The sequence below is a fragment of the Elephantulus edwardii genome, unplaced genomic scaffold (assembly GCF_000299155.1).
Source record: "Elephantulus edwardii isolate Elephantulus edwardi_28Jun2011 unplaced genomic scaffold, EleEdw1.0 scaffold00043, whole genome shotgun sequence".
Classification (NCBI taxonomy): Eukaryota; Metazoa; Chordata; class Mammalia; order Macroscelidea; family Macroscelididae; genus Elephantulus; species Elephantulus edwardii.
The window spans coordinates 9,641,626-9,660,713 of record NW_006399793.1 but is presented as its reverse complement, the minus strand read 5'-3'; positions in this window follow the sequence as shown (position 1 = coordinate 9,660,713).

The window sequence follows — 19,088 nt, the reverse complement described above, 5'->3', positions numbered from 1 at the left end:
TCATGGAGCAGCTGGTAGATCCGAACTATGTGCTTTTGGAATTGCAGCACAGCTTTTACCACTAGAAATATTAATACATTTTGAAATTTAATAACTAAGAAGCCCAGAGAGATAATGGACCTAATGAAAGGCTTTGAATCATTAGATCTTTATATATTTTATGGTACAAAAGTACATACTGAAAGCTGAAGAGGTAGGACAATGAATTAAAAATATAGAGAATATAAGATATCCATTACTTCTCCAAAATTTGTAGGAAAAAGTAATTGACAACTTTTCCATCTTGATTGAGAAAAATAGTTAGAAAATGAAAATAAATATAGAAGTATATTGGTATAACAGGACATACATAGGCAGGCTCATTCTTTCTGGAGGATTTTTCATTTTTAAAAAGTTTTAATTTTGATCATAGTGAAAGTTTACAGAAATGTTGGATTTTCATTCATTGTTTCATAGTTTTCCTCTCTTCCCCCTCCTCCAATTCACTTTCACCTTTTAAAACTCTCTTTTTCTCCTTCCTCTTCCCCCAGTCCTCTTTGTGATATACCCTTCATTATAGGCCATAGTCTTACACATAAGGCCTAATCATATATTTCTTTTAAATAATTTTTGCCCTCACAGTCCCAATATTATGGTCATTATCTATCTACTCTTTTCCTTTTAATCTGGTATGACAGTCTTGTTTTATAACAGAGGTGTTATGCAATAAGTCGTAGTCCTTTTGAGACCAAGATATTTCACTCAGTATAATGTCTGTCAGAGTCACTTATGTTGTGTAATGTTTTATGATTTCATTATTTTTCAGTGCTGCATGGTTTTCCATGTGTGGATATACCATAATTTTTCTATTCATTTGTTGATGGGCACTTGGGTTGTTTCCATCTCTTTGCTATTGTGAATAATGCAGCAAAAAACATTGGTGTGCATACATCTGTTTGGATTGTGGTCGTGGTTTCTTTAGGATATATTTCTAGTAGTGCAATTGTTCACTCAAATGGTATTTCTATTTCCATCTTTTTGAGACAGTGTCAAACTGCCTTTCATAGTAGTTGAACCATTTTACACTCCCCAAAAACAGTGAATGTAGGTTTCAATCTCTACACTCTAAAGGATTTTTTAAAGACAATGAATATTTCATTTAGAAACAGAATTATAAAGTGTTGTTATTAGTCAAGTACAATTCACAGCAACTCTTTGAACAACAAACCTAAACTTTGTCCTATCCTGTGGCAGCCTCAAAACTTTTGACCCGCTTGAATTCATTGCTACTGTCCACTTGGTTGAAGGTCTTCCTTTCTTTCCTCCCTCTCCTAAGCATGATGCTCCTTTCCAATGAATAACCTCTCCTAGCAACATACCAAAATTATGTGAGACAAAGCTGCAATATCTTTGTTTCCAAGAAGTACTCTGCACATTCTCCAAGACATATATGTTTTTTCTACTCTTCTCCAATGTCACAATTCAAAAGCATCAATTCTTCTCTTACCAGCCTTACTCACTGTTCAACTCTCAGCAGCATAGTAGGTAATTGTAAAGACCATGGCCTGAATCAGACACACCTCAAGCTCACATCATTGTTTCTCAGTAATTTGGAGAAGTCTCTGGCAACAGACTTTCCCAGAGCAATATATCACCTGATGTCCTGACTGCTGGTACCAAGTGTATTGATTATGATCCAATATGACAAAGTCATTAATAGTTTCAATCTTTTCTCCATCTATCATGTTAACTATCAATCCAGTGGCAAGAATTTTTGGTTTTTTGACACTGAGATGCAATCCATATTGAAATCTGTAGTTTTTCATCTCCAGCAGCAAGTGTTTCCAAGTCCTCATCACTTTCAGCAAGGAAGATTGCTTAACCAAGGCTATCCATGAGTCTTCCTCTAATTCTGATGCCATATTCTTCTTCATACAGTCCAGATTCTCAAACAATTTTCTCATACATCTTCTTAATTTTAAGCCAAAGATTATCACCACTGGGCCAATTGGCAGCATCATGATGGATAGTGAAGAGATTGAGAGTGTTAACAGCTTTAGTCTGCTTGGTTCCATAGTCAACACTCTTGACACTAGCAGCCAGAAAATCAGAAGATGTATCATGATGGGAAAGAAAGTCTGCTGTTAGAGACCTCTCCAAAGTACCAAAGAGCAATGATATCACTCTGGAGACTAAGGCTCATCTGATACAGGCCTTTGTCTTTGCAATCACTTATGCGTCAGGGATGATAGAAGGATAATTGATGCCTTTCTGTTGTGGTGTTGGAGAATAGTATTGAATATATCATGGACTTCTAAGAAAATGAACAAGTTCATTCTAGAGAGGGCTAAACCAGGCTGCTCCTTGGAGCAAGGATTAATGAAGCTTCATCTGACATACTTTGGACATGTTGTAAAAAGGGTCCAATCCATGAAGAGGGATGTCATGTTTGGGAGGTTGGAAGGACAGTGCAGGAGAGGAAGACCCTCTATGAGGTGGATTGATTCAGTGACTGGGATAATTGGAGTACTTGTGTCAGAGACAGTGAGATTGCCACAGGATAGAACAGGATTTTGCGCTGTTGTACATAGGGTCATTATGGGTTGCAGGTGACTCGACAGCACATAACACACAAAAGCAATATTCTTTTGCTCTATTGTTTGCACAACAGCCTTTTGGTCTAGGTTGTAGGTTTCACATGAACACAAATAAGTCTTCTGGGATTCCTATTCTTCGCAATGGTATGCAGTGCCAGGAATGAAAAACACATGGAGACTGATGTCGCATAGATAAAAAGACAACTTCAAATTCTATCATAAAGCACAGTGTTGTAAATGATAGGGCATTATTAATACATATACAAGGAAGCCTCATTCATATAATTAGTATTAAAATATCTTCATCAATAGCTAAAGACAAAGAGGAGGAAGTTCAAGAATTTTATAAAATTTTTAGTCTGAAATTGGACAAACATTGTGACTTGAATGCAAAATTTGCAATGAAGAAGAAATTACAGTCAGAAAATACACACTTAGTAAAAGAAATTAGGCCAGAAATAGAATGATGGAATTTGTATGTTCCATTTATTTAATCACTCTTCAATAGATTAAAAAAACCCAACAAACAAACAAATACACAGAGAAATGGCTATTTTAGACATGGATCTCATCAGATGGACTGCATAGGAATCAGAATGACTACATCTAAGGAAGGAATTGCTGGAGAAACTCAATATCAGCAATCAAAACCAGGTCAAGTGTTGACAATGAAATGGACCATCAATTATTCATGTACAAGTTCAAATTGGAGCTTAATAAAATTAAAACAAAACCATGAGAAACAATATATGATCTTGGATCTATATGATCTGAATTTAAAATTCACATGAAGAATAGTTTTGAAGCATTAAACACCAATTATCAAAGTCCATATGAGTTATGATATGACATCAAGGATATCCATAATGAGGGCAAAAGAACACTACAAAAAAAGAAAGAGGAGAAAACCAAAATGTCAGAGAGACCCTGAAAATTCTATCATTGTATCGAAAAGCAAAAATAGTAATAGTACTCAGGACTCATTCGGTTGACTTAGTCTTATCACTTAGGATGCAATCATTCAAGGAGACAATGAGAATTGTCCAATTCATCATTCTATTCTTTGATCTCTTTCTTCCTCAGCTAATCCAATTGATTGGACACTAATTGTACTCTCTTAAGCAGATATTTATAATCTTGGAAGACCTTTCTCACACACTTCTCATTTAACTATGAAGTAGAATAAAAACTTATATGGCCTTAAATTTTCAAACTAAGAATATTCTTTCAATCATACGCTTGGTAAATTAAGGTAGTTGTCTTTCTTCATGTGTGTGTGTATGTGTACATCCAATAGCTATGACAGTAATATTATCTCTTTAGACAGAAACAAACGATAAATAGCAATTAAAATGTTCACTAATAGTTCTTGGACAATTCTATACTTTATTCCAAAGTAATTTAATGAAGGCTGTGCACTCTGAGTAACAATTAGAAGTTTCAGGATAAAGGGGCATTGTTGTTGCTGTTGTTGAGTGCTGTCATGTCAGCTATGATTCATAGTGACCCCATGAGCAATAGCTCTGAACCTGAACCCTGTCCTGAGCCAACATCACATTCTTGGACATAACTACCTCCTTTGTCTCAGCCACTGTGTCAGTCCATCTTGTCGAGAGTCTTTCTCTCCTTTATTGACCCTATATCCTTCCAAGAATCATGTATTTCTTCAAGGACAGATCCTTCCTGGCAACGTGCCTAAGGTATGTGAGACAGAGTTTTCAAAATGCTTGCTTCTAGATAGCAACTCACCCTCTCCAGTACAGACCTCTTTGTTCTCTTCGCAGACCGTGTTGTTGTTGTTATGTGCCGTCAAGTTCTTTCCGACTCATAGCGACCCTATGCACAACAGCCCTAAACCCTGCTCTATCCTGCGCCAACCGCACCGCCTCTGACACACCCATCCCGATTACCCCAGTCACCGAATCAATCCATCTCATAGAGGGTCTTCCCCTCCTGCGCCGTCCCTCCACCCTCCCAAGCATGATGCCCCTCTCCAAGGAGCCGTCCCTCCTGGCAACATGTCCAAAGTATGTCACACAAAGCCCCAGAATCTTTGCCTCCAAGGAGTAGCTTGCTTTAATCCTCTCCAAGATGAATCTGTTTGTTTTCCTGGCAGTCCTTGGTACATTCAGTACCCTTCTCCAGCACCACAGCTCAAAAGCATCCACTCTCCTTCTGTCCTCCCTAGTCATTGTCCAACTCTCTGATGCATAACAAGCGATTGCAAAGACCATGGCCTATATCAGGCGCACCTTAGTCTCCAGAGAGACACTGTTGCTCTTGAGTACCTTAGAGAGGTCCCTAACAGGAAACTTTAGTATATTAAATAATCTCTTCCAGCACCACCACTCAAAGGCATCAATTCTTCTTCTGTCACTCTTAGTCGTTTTCTAGCTCTCAGATAATATAACAAGCAATTGAGAAGACATGACCTGTATCAGGCCTACATCTTTGTTTCTAGACATTTTTCTTTAGCAGTATGGAGAGGTCCCTGACAGGAGACTTTCTAAATGAAGGGCCATAATGTTGGCCTTTTAATTTAAGAAATAAATACAAAGTTGCTAGGTCCAGAAGGGCATCAACTGCAAACTTAGGAGTCTATACATCTTCCTGTGTTTCAGACCAACTGGTTTCCTCCCTTAGTCTTAGCCCCCACAGAAAGCCAAGTCACCAAGATGGGGCTCTCATGACTCCTCCAACCAGCAACACTTATGTCCTTATCCATATATCTGTGGATTCTAGGTCAATAACCTCGATGAAACATGCTTAAACTCAGCCTATCTCTTTATTGCTGGATGACTGTAAATGTAACTCTCTTCAATCAAAAGACCAAGGTAAATCTATTAAATGCCAATCTAGGTAAATGCAAATATCCTCATAGTACTGGATGAGCATAATCTTCATGCAGACTAAGCTCCATGTCCTCCAGTTCTACTGCTTTCAGGGCATGTATTTCCTGTATATTTCCAATCACAACTGGTAAGCTTGCATACTTTCTATAAAAACAATATGCTCTATCATCATTATAACATACAATATTAATTTTATGATACATTTTAACAATTATAACATAGAAGAAACATCATTATCCATCAAATACATCCAAATAAACAAATACAATTTAACACATTTCATCTTAAACCATTTAGTGTGTGTTAATTTCGCTATTCTGGTTTCTGCTGTTTAGCTGAAAAAAGTTATTCCCTTGCTCTGATTCTTTCTTGTGGTATTAACATAATGTTAGATTTAACTTAATGCATAAACAATTTATTGATTTCATGACCTTAAGGTATTATTTCTCCTTTTTCTAGTTGGTCATTTATATTTACCCAAGCATTTCCACCTTGTAAATGGATATTAGAATCAGCTGCTTTGCCAGTCCATATCTCAGGTAACAAGACCAGTCTAGCAAGTGATTCACCTTCAGTCCATTCCTGTTTCTGTTGGGTAAGATTCCATAGGTACACCACCAGTGGGCTGTCTCTGCCACTAGATAGGACAGTAGTATTCACTGTTAACCCTACTTTTGCAAAATTTAATGAAGGTACACTCCACTCCATCAGACCACTGGAAAGTCAAGTTTATGCTTGGATTTTATGAAAGTTTGTTTATTTTCACAAGTTGTATGCTCAGGATCACTCTTGTTTCTGGTATCCATAGCTGCATACTTTGACCTGGAACTGCAGCATCTAGCAAAAAGAAAAGAAATACAAATTATGTGGGGAAGAATTATATAGTAGCACCAGGATATTTGCCTACTTCTTCTCCAGTTATCTTTGAGATAGGTAGGAATTTATCCAGTGATGAACCCACTTTATCTCTTCTCATAATGAATGTGAGCACACACTCTTAAAAGTCTGTGAGCCAGACCTTCATATCCCTTCCTCCTTGCTTCAATTTGACACCCCAATTATTTATCAGATAATTACTCTGAGAGTTGTAGATAATGTGATATGTCCATTTAATGTGATGCTTCTTGGCCCAATGAAGCTGCAAAATGCATTGCTGATCTGAGGAAATATAATTTGGTAGCCCAGACTTTATAATACCTTTTGTTCCAGTCCTTTAATGGTATTTTTGGCATTTGCATTGGTTACAAGATATGCAAAGCCCAATTTAGAATAAGTGTCTATCCCTGTGAGGACCCATTTGCATCCACCTTGTGCCACTGGTGTCTTTCATCTGATATAATTGTCATACCAACTATGTGCAGAGCCTTTCCCCCTGGAATGTGTCCCACAGCCATCTTCATTCTCTTTCTCTCTTTCTCACAAGTAAAGCAATTTTTACTGTGTTTTGTGCCTCAGAAAGAATGAGCAATACATCTAGTTTCAACCCATCTCTGCATTACTGCCACGCTTCCACATCCACACATTTCATGGACCCAGTTGGCCATTTCAAAGGAGTGCACCAACACATCCACCTGCTTATTCCCATTAGCCTCTGATTCCTGTTAAGGAGTTCTTTTGATTAGCACTGACATGTCCAACTCTAATATGCCTCCTAAATTTCCAGGGTGTTTTCTATAAGTTCATGCTCACACTGATGTCCCTATAATAGTGAGAATTTTCATGGAGCATTTTCCTGAGTATAAGGCTAAGCCATTATCCACTGCGCATGAATTAGTAAAAATCCAAATATATAAATTCTCACCATTGTCAAATTCTCCAGTGACTGCTGGGAAGACAGCATGTAGTTCTTCCCATTAAGCAGCTCTGTTCTTGTCTTCCTCAATCAGGGTCTTGCCATCTAATAGTCTCTATGTGGCAGGCAGCCTACCAAAAAATGCTTTCCACATAGCCTGTAGTTGCACTCTGTTCACTAAACATCCCTTTGCTGATCAACAGGAAGTTGTTTGTAGGGCACTGCCCATGTGGCAATGGCTCTGGCAGCCTCTCCTGAGTTTCCAGGGTAGAACCAATGGGAAAAGAGGTTACTTGCTCATGGAAATGATGAGTGCTTCCTGCATTCTCTGAGGATCTTTTTCCTCGATGAACCATTTCCATTTTATCACAGAACAGTTTGGGAAATCACCTTCTCTATTGGGATGTTTCTCAGACATCATCCATGACATGAAGCGTGTTTCAGGTCTCATAATAACCTTATGTCATAATAATCTTCTGTCATTGAAGCTGTCTCAACCAATGCCAAATAGCAGGCAAGTAATTGTTTTTGCAAATGGAAAGTGTCATGCAGCAGCATCAGAAAATTTCCTTGTCTAGAATTTCAGTGGCTGCTCCAGGTCAGGCTTCTCAGGTTTTTGCCATAAATTCTAATCAAAGAGTACTTGAGAAATGTCTGTGTGGATCACAGCTAACCTTGAGAAGAATGGGAGTCCATGAACAATTGGCTGACAGAAATCTAGACTAGAAATGTTCTATAGTTAAATAATGATAGTAACTATGTGGAGGACTTATGGCCTGGAACCCAAAAGAATGTTTTTTTCATCAGAGTACACACCAATTGGTGGTAGCAGTGTGAACAATATATCCTTTCTCTTCTGGTGTGATAGGGGTACTACAAAGGTGTCTATTAATGTTAACGTAGTTGAAGTATGGTAATACCAGAAATTACCTTTTATAATTCTGCAAACTCATTTTGGGGAATTTCATGAGGATATTGGATTTGTAAATTTAAATCATAAAAAAATGATCTTTCTTTTTCACTGAGTTTTTGATATGATAACATTAATTTAATCCTGAAGAGCTAGGCCATTTGGAAGCACATATATAAGACAAGGCTATCAATTATAATTCCATGCCAAAGTGTTAGGACACATATTTTAACTATAAAACTTGAACCTAATTTCTGATTTTAACATAATTAGAGTTAATTTGGTAGCTGAATCTAGAATAGCCCTAGTGACGCTCTTCCAGAGAAAATTTATTTTCCTAAAGAGGACTATTCCCTATGGTGAGCACTTCTCAGATTCAACTCAAATGTTCTTCATGTTCTAATTGTGCCAATTTGGTTCTATTTGTCTTGCCCTGGTCCAACTTACAAAATCTTTCACATAAAAACTATGCATAAGAAAATATAATTTTTACCCTGAAAAATATACTACATATTCAAGGAATAAGAAGAAACTTAGGGTTATAAAAGGTAGAATTTCCTCTGCATATGAACATCATATTGATCCTACTCTGGAAATAAAGGCCTACTTTAAGGTAAATAGAATAGTTAAGCTGAACTGACCATATATGGCTAATATAGAAGATCTTGGAATTCTTCATCTGAGGTCACACAAAATATGAATGGCTTATGAAGTCATTCATTATGCCATAGGACTTTAAGCAAGTGATCATAGAAAGTTTGAAAAAATTATGTGAATGATAAGAAGGGGGAGAAGTATTAGAAACATAAATGGCATATGTTACATATTTTATTTGCCATCTACCTGTCTCATAAAAATCTTATGAAGTTGGTAATGAAGTTATTCTCAGCTTACAGAAGTGTAAGAGAAGTCTAGAGATGTGAACCAACTAGGTTAAATACTCGCAGTAAGAAGATATAAGCATCAGCGTGTAAATACGGCTTCATCAGTTCCAAGCACCTTGTTGTTAATAGCTACATAAGCAACCACACAAACCAAGTGAAAAAAAGTGTCAATTTCCACAACTGTCAACTGTAAGGTAAATGGTAGATTAAACTTTAAATTCTCTGGGATCCCTGACACTAAATTTTGGCATTTTTCTGAAAATTTATAAACAACATTATTCCCAATTAAAACACCTGCAAAAGCATTATTTGTGATCTAGCCATATACTTTCAAGAGAATGCTAAAACTTATTTCCCCATGGGATAAGGTGTTAAGCTGTTTTACTTTTTTTGGTAGATTGTTATTTCTGATAAAGTATTTCATATGATTTTATGTGGCAAATGTCTTTCATCTGCTTCTTTCTGTAAAATGCTTCTGTCAGATACTATTCTAAAAAATTAAATTGGACTAGAAAGAAGGATTGGCCATCCACTTCTTAAATATACAATTTACAATCAGTATACAATATACAATATACAGTAGTGACACTTAGACTAGCAGACATGACAACTGAGGCTGAGACCTCAAATATAGAAACACAAAAAAGGAGGAAGAGTTGTAAACAGACACTAGTGATAGAAAATTGGACATTGTTAAGAAAGAAACTGAACACAAATATTGATATGATAGGCAGTGACAAAGTGTGATGGCTAGGCATGGGACATTTTAAATCAGATTATCATAAAGTCTACTATGTCAGAGATGAAAAGGTAATAAAAAAGGGGTTGATTTCATAATTAAAATTCTAGAATCATCTTGAAATACAATGTGGTAAGTGACAAAATAATATCTATACACATACAAGGAAGTCCAGTGAAATACCACTATCATTCAAATATATGCACCAACAACTAGAGCCAAAGAGGAGGCAATAGAAGATTTCTACCAAATATTATAGTCAGAAATTAATTAAACATGCAACCAAGATGCATCAATAATAATGGATAACAGAAATGCAAAAGTTTGGAACAGGGAAGAAGGATTGGTAATCGTAAAACATGGACTTGGTTACGGAAATGAAGCTGGAAATAGAATGATAGAATTCTGTACATTCAATAATTTATTCATTGCAAATACCTTATATAAGAAACAAACACAGGCTATACACATGGATTTCACCTGATGGTATGCATAGAAATCAAATAGATTGTGTCTGTGGGAAGAATGGCTAGAGAAGCTCAAGAACAGCTGTGAAAACAAGTCCAGGTGCTAATTGTGTAACAGGCCACTAACTACTCATATTCAAGTTTAAGCTGAAGTTGAAGAAAATGAAATGAAATGAAATCCACAGAAAACAAAATTTGACCCTAAGTCTATCCCACTTGAATTTCAAAACCATATCCGGAACAGATTTGAGGCCTTGAACGTGAATGAACAAAGACCAAATTAGCAGTGGGAGAATATCAAGAATACCTTCCATGAACAATCTAAAAGGTCATTCATTACAAAGGCAGAGGAAGAAGAAAAGACCAAGATGGATATCAGATGAGACTCAGAATATTGAATAAGAATGCCAAGAAGTCAAAGCAAAGGGAACAAATCAAGAAAATAGGGAGCTGAATAGAAAATTTCAAAGGGCATCTCCGGAAGACAAAGGAAACAGTGAAAAGTGTCAAAAGTTGGAGTCAGAAAAATAAAAGGATGGACTCGCTCCTTGGCATTCCTTAAGCTGAAGGTATTGAAGAACAAATTCAAGCCATGAGTTGCAATAGTGAAGGATGCTTTGGGAGAATATGAAATGATCAAGGAAGTATTAAAAGTAGATGGAAGGAGTATAGAGTGTCCCTGTCACGAAAGGAATTGGCTGACACAGAAGAATTTTATGAAACGTAGAGATTGACATCATGCTGGGTAGAGTAGAGGGACAGTGCAGGAGGGGAAGACCCTCTATGAGGTGGATTGATTCAGTGACTGGGGTAATCAGGATGGGTGTGTCAGAGGCAATGAGATTGGCACGGGATAGAGCAGGGTTTAGGGCTGTTGTACATAGGGTCACTATGAGTCACAAACGACTCGATGGCACATAACAACAACAACAACAATGAGTAAGAGCCTGTGGTGATGAAGGAAGAAGTTCAAGCCGCTCTGAAAGAACTGGCAAAAACAAGGCTCTGGGAATTGAAGGCATACCAACTGACAAATTTCAACAAACAGACACTACTCTGGATCAGCTCACTAGTTGTGCCAAGAAATTTGGAGGACAACCACTTGGCCAACTGAGTGGAAAAGGTCTATATTTGTTCCCATTCCAAAGAAAGGTGACTCAACAAAGTGCAGAAATTATAGAACAATATCATTAATATCACATGAAAGCAAGATTCTGCTAAAAAATACCTAAAAACAACTGGAGCAATACAACAGAAAACTGCCAGATGGTGCAGGCTGGGTTTGGAAGAGGCTGTAGTACTAGGGATAATATACCTAATATTAGATGGATCTTGACTGAAAGTAGGGAGTACCAGAGGAATGTCTATTTGTGTATCATTGACTATGTGAAGGCTTTTGACTGTGTGGATCACAACAAATTGTGATTCTGAGAACAATGGGAATCCCAGAACATTTGATTTTGCTTATGTGAAACCTATACTCAGGAGGCAATCGTTAAGAACAGAGTAAAGGAAACTGAATGGTTCCAATTCAGGAAGGGTGTGCCAGGGGATGTATTCTGTCTCCATGCTTTTTCAATTTGTATGCAGATCAGATCATGCAGAAGGCTAGGCTATATGAGAAGGAATGTGGCATCAGGATTAGAGGAAGATTCATGAACAACCTGTGTTATGTAAATGGCATCACCCTGCTTGCTGCAACAGAGGAGGACCTGGAGTGCTTGTTACATAAAATCAAGGACTTCAGTCTTCAATATGATTGAAGCTAAAGATCAAGAAAACAAAGACTCTCACCACTGGGCCATTTGGCAGTATTATGATAGATGGTGAAGAGTTTGAGATTGTTAGCAGCTTTAGTTTGCTTGGCTTCACAACCAACGCTCTTAGTACCAGCAGCCAGGAAATCAAGAGATGAATTGAATTGGAAATGATGTTTGTCAGGGACTCCCTCCAGAGCACTGATGAGCAAGATCTGACAGTCTGGAGAATAAAATGTGCCTGAGCCAAGCCACAGTTTTTACAATTGTTTGCTATGCATTAGAGAGCAGGACAATGACTATGGGTGATAGAAACAAAATTGATGCCTTTGAGGTGTGGTGCTGGAGAAGAGTTGAGTGTACCATGGACTGTCAGGAGCACAAACAGGTTCATCAGAGAGATAGTAAAATCAGGCTGCTCCTTGGAGGAAAAGATTCTGAGGCTTCAGCTTACATATTTTGGGCATGTTGCAAGGAGGGACTGGTCCTTGGGGGGGGACATCATGCTTGGAAGGTTGGAGGGACAAAGAAATAGAGCGAGACCCTTATTGAGTTGGATTGACTCTGATTGGGGTAACGAGAGTAGCTGTGCCAGAGACAGTAAAGTTGGCACAATATAGAACAGGTTTCAGTGCTGTTGTACATAGGGTCACTATGAGTCACAAGTGACTAGACAGCACATAATAATAATAATATCAATAAGTCATTCTGATTTTTGAAAAATAAAGGATAACTGATCAAATGTATTTAAGAGGACTAAATAAACTCTCATATATTTTGCACATAGGATAAGAAGAAAATTGTAATGGTAGCATTCTTGAAAGTGTATGACTTTTTACTCATACAAATTGTCATTGTTGTTGTTCATTGGAGTCGAGTTGAGCACGACTCCTAGTGACCCCATGGACAAAAGACCTTTCTGTATCTATTGACACTTAGCAAAGTTCATACTTTCCAGACACATTCTATTTAGAACGTGGATGCCACCCCTGCTTCCAAACCTGTCTTAAACTGGGAGCTCTACTAAACACTGTCCAACATGAGTAACTGTTATGTCATTTTACACCCCATTGGCACAAGGTTCAGCATCACAGTAACCTCACATTACCTTAGTACAGCATATTGACAGAAGAGTGTTGTACAATTTAGAAGAATATTGCTCCAAAATGTAATGACAACCAACTTTAAATACAAAGATCCTCCCTGAGGTCTTGTTGACTCTAAACGAAAGACTTAAATAAAAAAAAACCAAACCAAAACACAACCTATATAGTATGGTCATATGTTCCATTGAGTTGCCTGCAATGTACAGCGACCCTATGTACAACAGCTCTGAACCCTTCAGGTCCTGAGCCAGTCTCACTAATTCTGACACACCAACTCTCATTGCCCCGATACTGTATCAGCCTATCTGATCTAGCGTCTTCCTTTCCTGCACTGTCTCTCCACCCTTCTGAGTATGATGTCATTCTCCAAGAACCTGTCTTTCCTGCAATGCACCCAAAGTATGTCAGATGGAGCTTCAAAATCCTAGCCTCCAAGGAGAAACTCCATTTCACCCTCACCAAGACAGATCTATTTGTTTTCTTGGCAGTCCATGGTATATTCAAGACTCTTCTCCAGCACCACAATTTGAAGACATCTATTCTTCTGCCATCCTTAGTCATTCTCCAGCTTTCTGAAGCATAACAAGCAATTAAGAACGTGGCCTATGACCTTAGGCAAACCTTCCTCTCTAGACTGACGTTCTTGTTTTTTAGCACTCTGGAGAGGTTCCTGACAGCAGATTTTCCCAATGCAATTCATCTTTTGATTTCCTGACTGCTGATGATAAGAGTGTTGATTGTGGATTTGAGCAGGCTATAGTTGCTAACAACCTCAATCTCTTCAGCTTCTATCTTGGGGCAGCAAATTGACCCAGTCATGAGAATCTTTGTCTTCTTGATGTTGAGCTTCAATCCATATTGAAGGCTACAGACCCTTCTGCAACAAGAGCTTCAGGTCTTCTTCAGTTTCAGCAAACAAGGTTATGTCATCTGCATATCATAGGTTGTAGATGAGTCTTCTTCCAAACTTGATGACACATTCCTCCTCATAAAGTCCTGCTTCCTGAATTATCTGTTCTTCATAAAGATAGAGAAGGTATGGAGATAGGATGCATCCCTGATTCACTGCTTTCCTGATTTTGAAACATCCAGTGTTTCCTTGTTCTGTTCTGAGGACTGCTTCTTGGTCCAAGTATAGGTTTCACAAAAGTGCAGTCAAGTGCTCTGGAATTCCCATTTTCCTCAAGGTTAGCCCCAATTTGTTGTGATCCACACAGTCAATTGCCTTTGCATAACCAATGAAACACAGAAAGAAATTCTTCTGGTACTTTCTGCTTTCTGCCAAGATCCATCTGAAATTGGAAATAATGTCCTTAGTGCCACAACCTCTTTGAAACCCAGCTTGTATTTCTGGTTGTTCTCTGTCAATGTACTGTTCCAGTCATTCCTGGATGATCTTTAGCAGGGTTTTGCTAGTGTGTGATATTAGTGAAATTGTTTGATAATTTTCACAATTTATTGCTTAAATTTTTTTGAAATGGGAATAAAGATGGATCTCTTACAGTCAGTTGGCCAAGTATTTGTCCTGCAGATTTCTTGGCACAACTTGCTGAGCATACTCAGGGTAGCATCTGTTTGCTGAGATACTTCAATTGGTATTCCATCAATTTCTTTAGCTTTAATTTTTTGCAAGTCCTTCAGAGCAGTCTGAACTTCTTCCTCAGCACCATTGCCGCTTGACCATATTTTGTTTCTTGAAACTCTTCTATGTCAGTCAATTCTTTTTGGTATCATAACTCTGTATACTCCCTCCACCTGCTTTTAATGCTTCTGGAATCATTCAATATTCTGCCCATAGCATCCTTAAGCATTGCAACTCATGGCTTGAATTTATTATTTAGTTCTTTCAGCTTAAGAACTGCTGAGTAAGTTCAGCCCTTTTGATTTTCCAACTCAAGTTCTTTGTACATTTCATTATAATATTTTGTCTTTTCATCCTGAGGAACCCTTGAAATTTTCAATTAAGCTCCTTAATTTCTTGATTTCTTCCGTTTACTTTGGCTTCTTGGTGCTCTAGGACAATATTCAGAGTCTCTTCTGACATCCACTTTGGTCTTTCCTCTTTCTTCCTTCTTTTTAATGACATTTTGCATTCTTCATGAACTTAATTATTAATTTCTTTCCACAACTTATCTGGTCTTTGTACATTAGCATTCAAAGGCTTCAAAGATATTCCTGTGTTGGTTTTTAAATTCTTGGGGGATAGACTCAAAGTAAAATAGACTTATGGTCATAACCTGTGGATGTGATTTAACCTTCTTTAGTTTTAATTTGAACGTGCATATGAGTAGTTGAAATTACTTGGTTCAATTAACAGATGCAGCCTTGAATGCCTTCACCAGTCTATGTCAGGAAATTTGGAGGACAGCTGTCTGGCCAATGGATTGGAGAGGTCCATATTTGTACCTACTCCAAGAAAGGTGATCCAAATAATTGTGTAAACTATCAAACAATATAATTAATCATAGGGTCACACAATTTGACAGATGGAGGGAGGGATCAGTAAATGAAAGGTGAAAGATCTGGTGTAAAAACTATATGAACATTGTATATAAATCAGTATTTTTTTTTAAAAATGTAATAAAATATCACATGCAAGCAAAATACTTCTGAAGATCATTAAAAAAACCTCATAGAATAGTGCATCGATAAGGGAAGCTGTTGTGCAAACAGAGCAGGAAAACACTGCATGGTTTGAAACTGAGAAGTGTGTCAATGTTGTATTCTTTCTCCGTATCTGTTCAACCTGTATTGTTGAGCAAATTATTTGAGTAGCTGAACTCTGTAAAGAGGAGTGTGTTATCAGGATTGGAGTGAAGTTCTTCAAAAACCTGTGTTATTCAGATGCCACAACCTTGCTTGCTGAGAATGAGGAGAATTTGAATCACTTGTTGCAGAAGATCAAGGAATGAAACCTTCATTATGGATTTCATCTCAATGTCAGGAAAACAAAGAATCTTACCACTGGACCAATAGGCAGAATCTGATGAATGGAGAGGATATTGAAACTGTCAATGCTTCATCTTCCTTGTATAAACTATTAACCTTTGGCGATAGTAGTAAGGAAATAAGGAGACACATTGCACTGGGAAAATATGCAGTTAGGGATCTTTCCAAATTATTGCGGAATAATGATGTCATTTTGAGGACTAAGGTGCATCTGATTCAGGCCATAGTCTTTCTGATCACTGGCTATGCAACTGGGAGCTGGACAGTGAATAAGAATGACAGAAAAAGAATTGATGCCTTTGACTTGTGGCATTGGAGGAGAGCACTGAAGATAGATGGTCAAAAGAACAAATCCATATGTCTTGGAAAGGGTCGAACTGAGTGTTCTTTGGAGGCGAGAATGATGAGGCTTTGCCGCACATTCTAGGCATGATGCTAGGAGGGGCTATTCCTTAGAGAAGGATATGATGCTGGGAAGAGTGAAGGCTTGGTGATGGAGAGGAAGATCCTCAACAAGATGGATTGATACGGTGACTACTGCAACAGGGTTTTGTGTGTCCAGGAAGTGTGAGGATGGCATAGGACTAGAAGAGGGTTCATATCTTTTGTTCGTAGGGTGGCTATGAGTCATACTCTCCATAACGAAACCTAACAACAATAGCAACAACAACAGTGAATTCCTGATATTAATGATTTTATTATAATAATATTCAAAATATTTGTAAATTACATAAATAATATATAGTTAATAAAATTGATTTAGAAGTTATTACACTGAAGCAATACAATTCAATTAATTCCATTGCCATCAAGTCAAAATTGACTCAAAGTTAACCCTCCAGAGGATTTTGATGGCTGTAAAGTGTGGGAGTAAATTGTCCTTTACCCCCTCTTCATAAATGTTAAAATCCTGTGAATATCATAGAAATAATATAATACTCAAATTACATTTTAAAATATGGTATTTTTTCAAAGAAGAGTATTTAGGGGGTTTTATTAGTGTTAATTGATTTGACTATATATTTATTCAACACATTGCTCTTCACCTTAAGCATATTACAAAAGTCATGATGCCAAATGCTGCGGACAGATATGACACAAGATTGGTTCATGTGCAAGGGGAGTTAACAGACTTACAGGTGAAACAGAAACATGAATAGTTCTAGTCTGAGATCCATTACTACAGCTCTGTGACCCTCAGAAAGCATACCAGATAGTGTGACTAGGAAGCCCAGCTTCCTTGGAGATAACTTAACTATATCATGTTATTAGATTGTTGTTGTTGTTGTTTGCCGTTGAGTCATTTGTGACTCATAGCGACCCTATGTACAACATCCCTAAACCCTGCTCTATCCTGTGCCAATCGCACTGCCTCTGACACACCCATCCCGATTATCCCAGTCACTGAATCAAACCACCTCATAGAGGATCTTCCCCTCCTGCGCTGTCCCTCCATCCTACCAAGCATGATGTCCCTCTCCAAGGACCTGTCTCTCCTTACAACCAGTCCAAAGTATGTCAGAAGAAGACACAGAATCCTTGCCTCCAAGGAGTAACCTGGTTTAACCCTCTCGAGGATGAAATTGTTTGTTTTCTTGGCAGTCCATGGTACATTCAATACTCTTCTCCAGCACCACAGCTCAAAGGCATCAATTTTCTTTCTATCCTCCTTGATCATTGTCCAACTATCTGATGCATAACAAGTGATTGCAAAGACCATGGCCTGTATCAGGTGCACCTTAATCTCCAGAGAGACACTGTTGCTCCTGAGTACTTTAGAGAGGTCTCTAACACCAGACTTTCCCATCGCGATACGGTTTTTGATTTCCTGACTGCTGGTGCCAAGAATGTTGACTGTGGAGCCGAGCAAACTGAAGCTGTGAACAATCTCAATCTCTTCGCCATCCATCCTGACACTGCCAATTGGTCCAGTGGTGAGAATCTTTGTCTTCTTGACATTGAGCCTCAGTCCATACTGAAGGCTGCAGTCCCTGACCCTTCGCAGCAATTGCATGAGTTCCTCCTCAGTTTAAGCAAGCAGGGTTGTGTCATCTGCATAAGGCAGATTGTTAATAGATCTTCCACCAATCCTGACGCCACAATTCTCCTCATAGAGCCCAGCTTCTCGGATAATCTGCTCTGCATACATGTTGAAAAGGTATGGAGACAGGATGCATCCCTGGTGTACACCCTTCCCAATTTTGAACCATGCAGTGTTACCCTGCTCTGTTCTGACAACTGCCTCTTGGTCCAATTATAGGTTTAGCATTAACACGATTAAATGTTCTGGGATTCCCATTCTTCTCAGAGTCAGCCACAGTTTGTTATGATCCACGCAGTTAAACGCCTTTGCATTATCAGTGAAACACAGATAGACATTTTTCTGGTATTCCCTGCTTTCAGCTAAGATCCATCTAACATCAGCTACAATATCCCTAGTACCCTCACCCCTTCTAAACCCAGCCTTGACTTCTGGCAGTTCTACAATAATGTCTTCACAGCATTGTGCCCCTGGAAGGGACACAAGGTTTGTGGATTTCTCCCTTCAGATCTTAACAGATATGTGCCAAGGGAAGTAAGCTCGACATGTCCAATCCAAGAGTTTCCTTTTCAGAGAGCCCTAATGCACATTTTAAAATTTTTACAATTTTCTTTTAAAGTCAGAATTAAATGCACATGAACTTGCATAAACACAAAACCTAACATCACAGATATTATTTATTTGCTAGACTGACTTACTTATATTTCACTTTACCCAAAATTTTCCAAGGGTAGGAAATGCCTCTTGAGGTAGATAGATGTATAGGCAGTAAACGTGATCTTTTTATTCTAAATGACTATAACAGTTTTAAGTAGGGTAGAAGAATCAAATATGTATATAATAAGCAAAGTTAAGACATATAAATTCAAAATGCATTTTAAATACTTCAAACACTGAGCTTTCACTTTGAATCTGACTCATGGCTGAGTTCCATTGAGTTTGTAAATGCTGTGAAACACATGGCAGAAGATTTCCCAACTTTCTTCCTTGGAGGAGCTGGTGGAAAAAAGCTTCT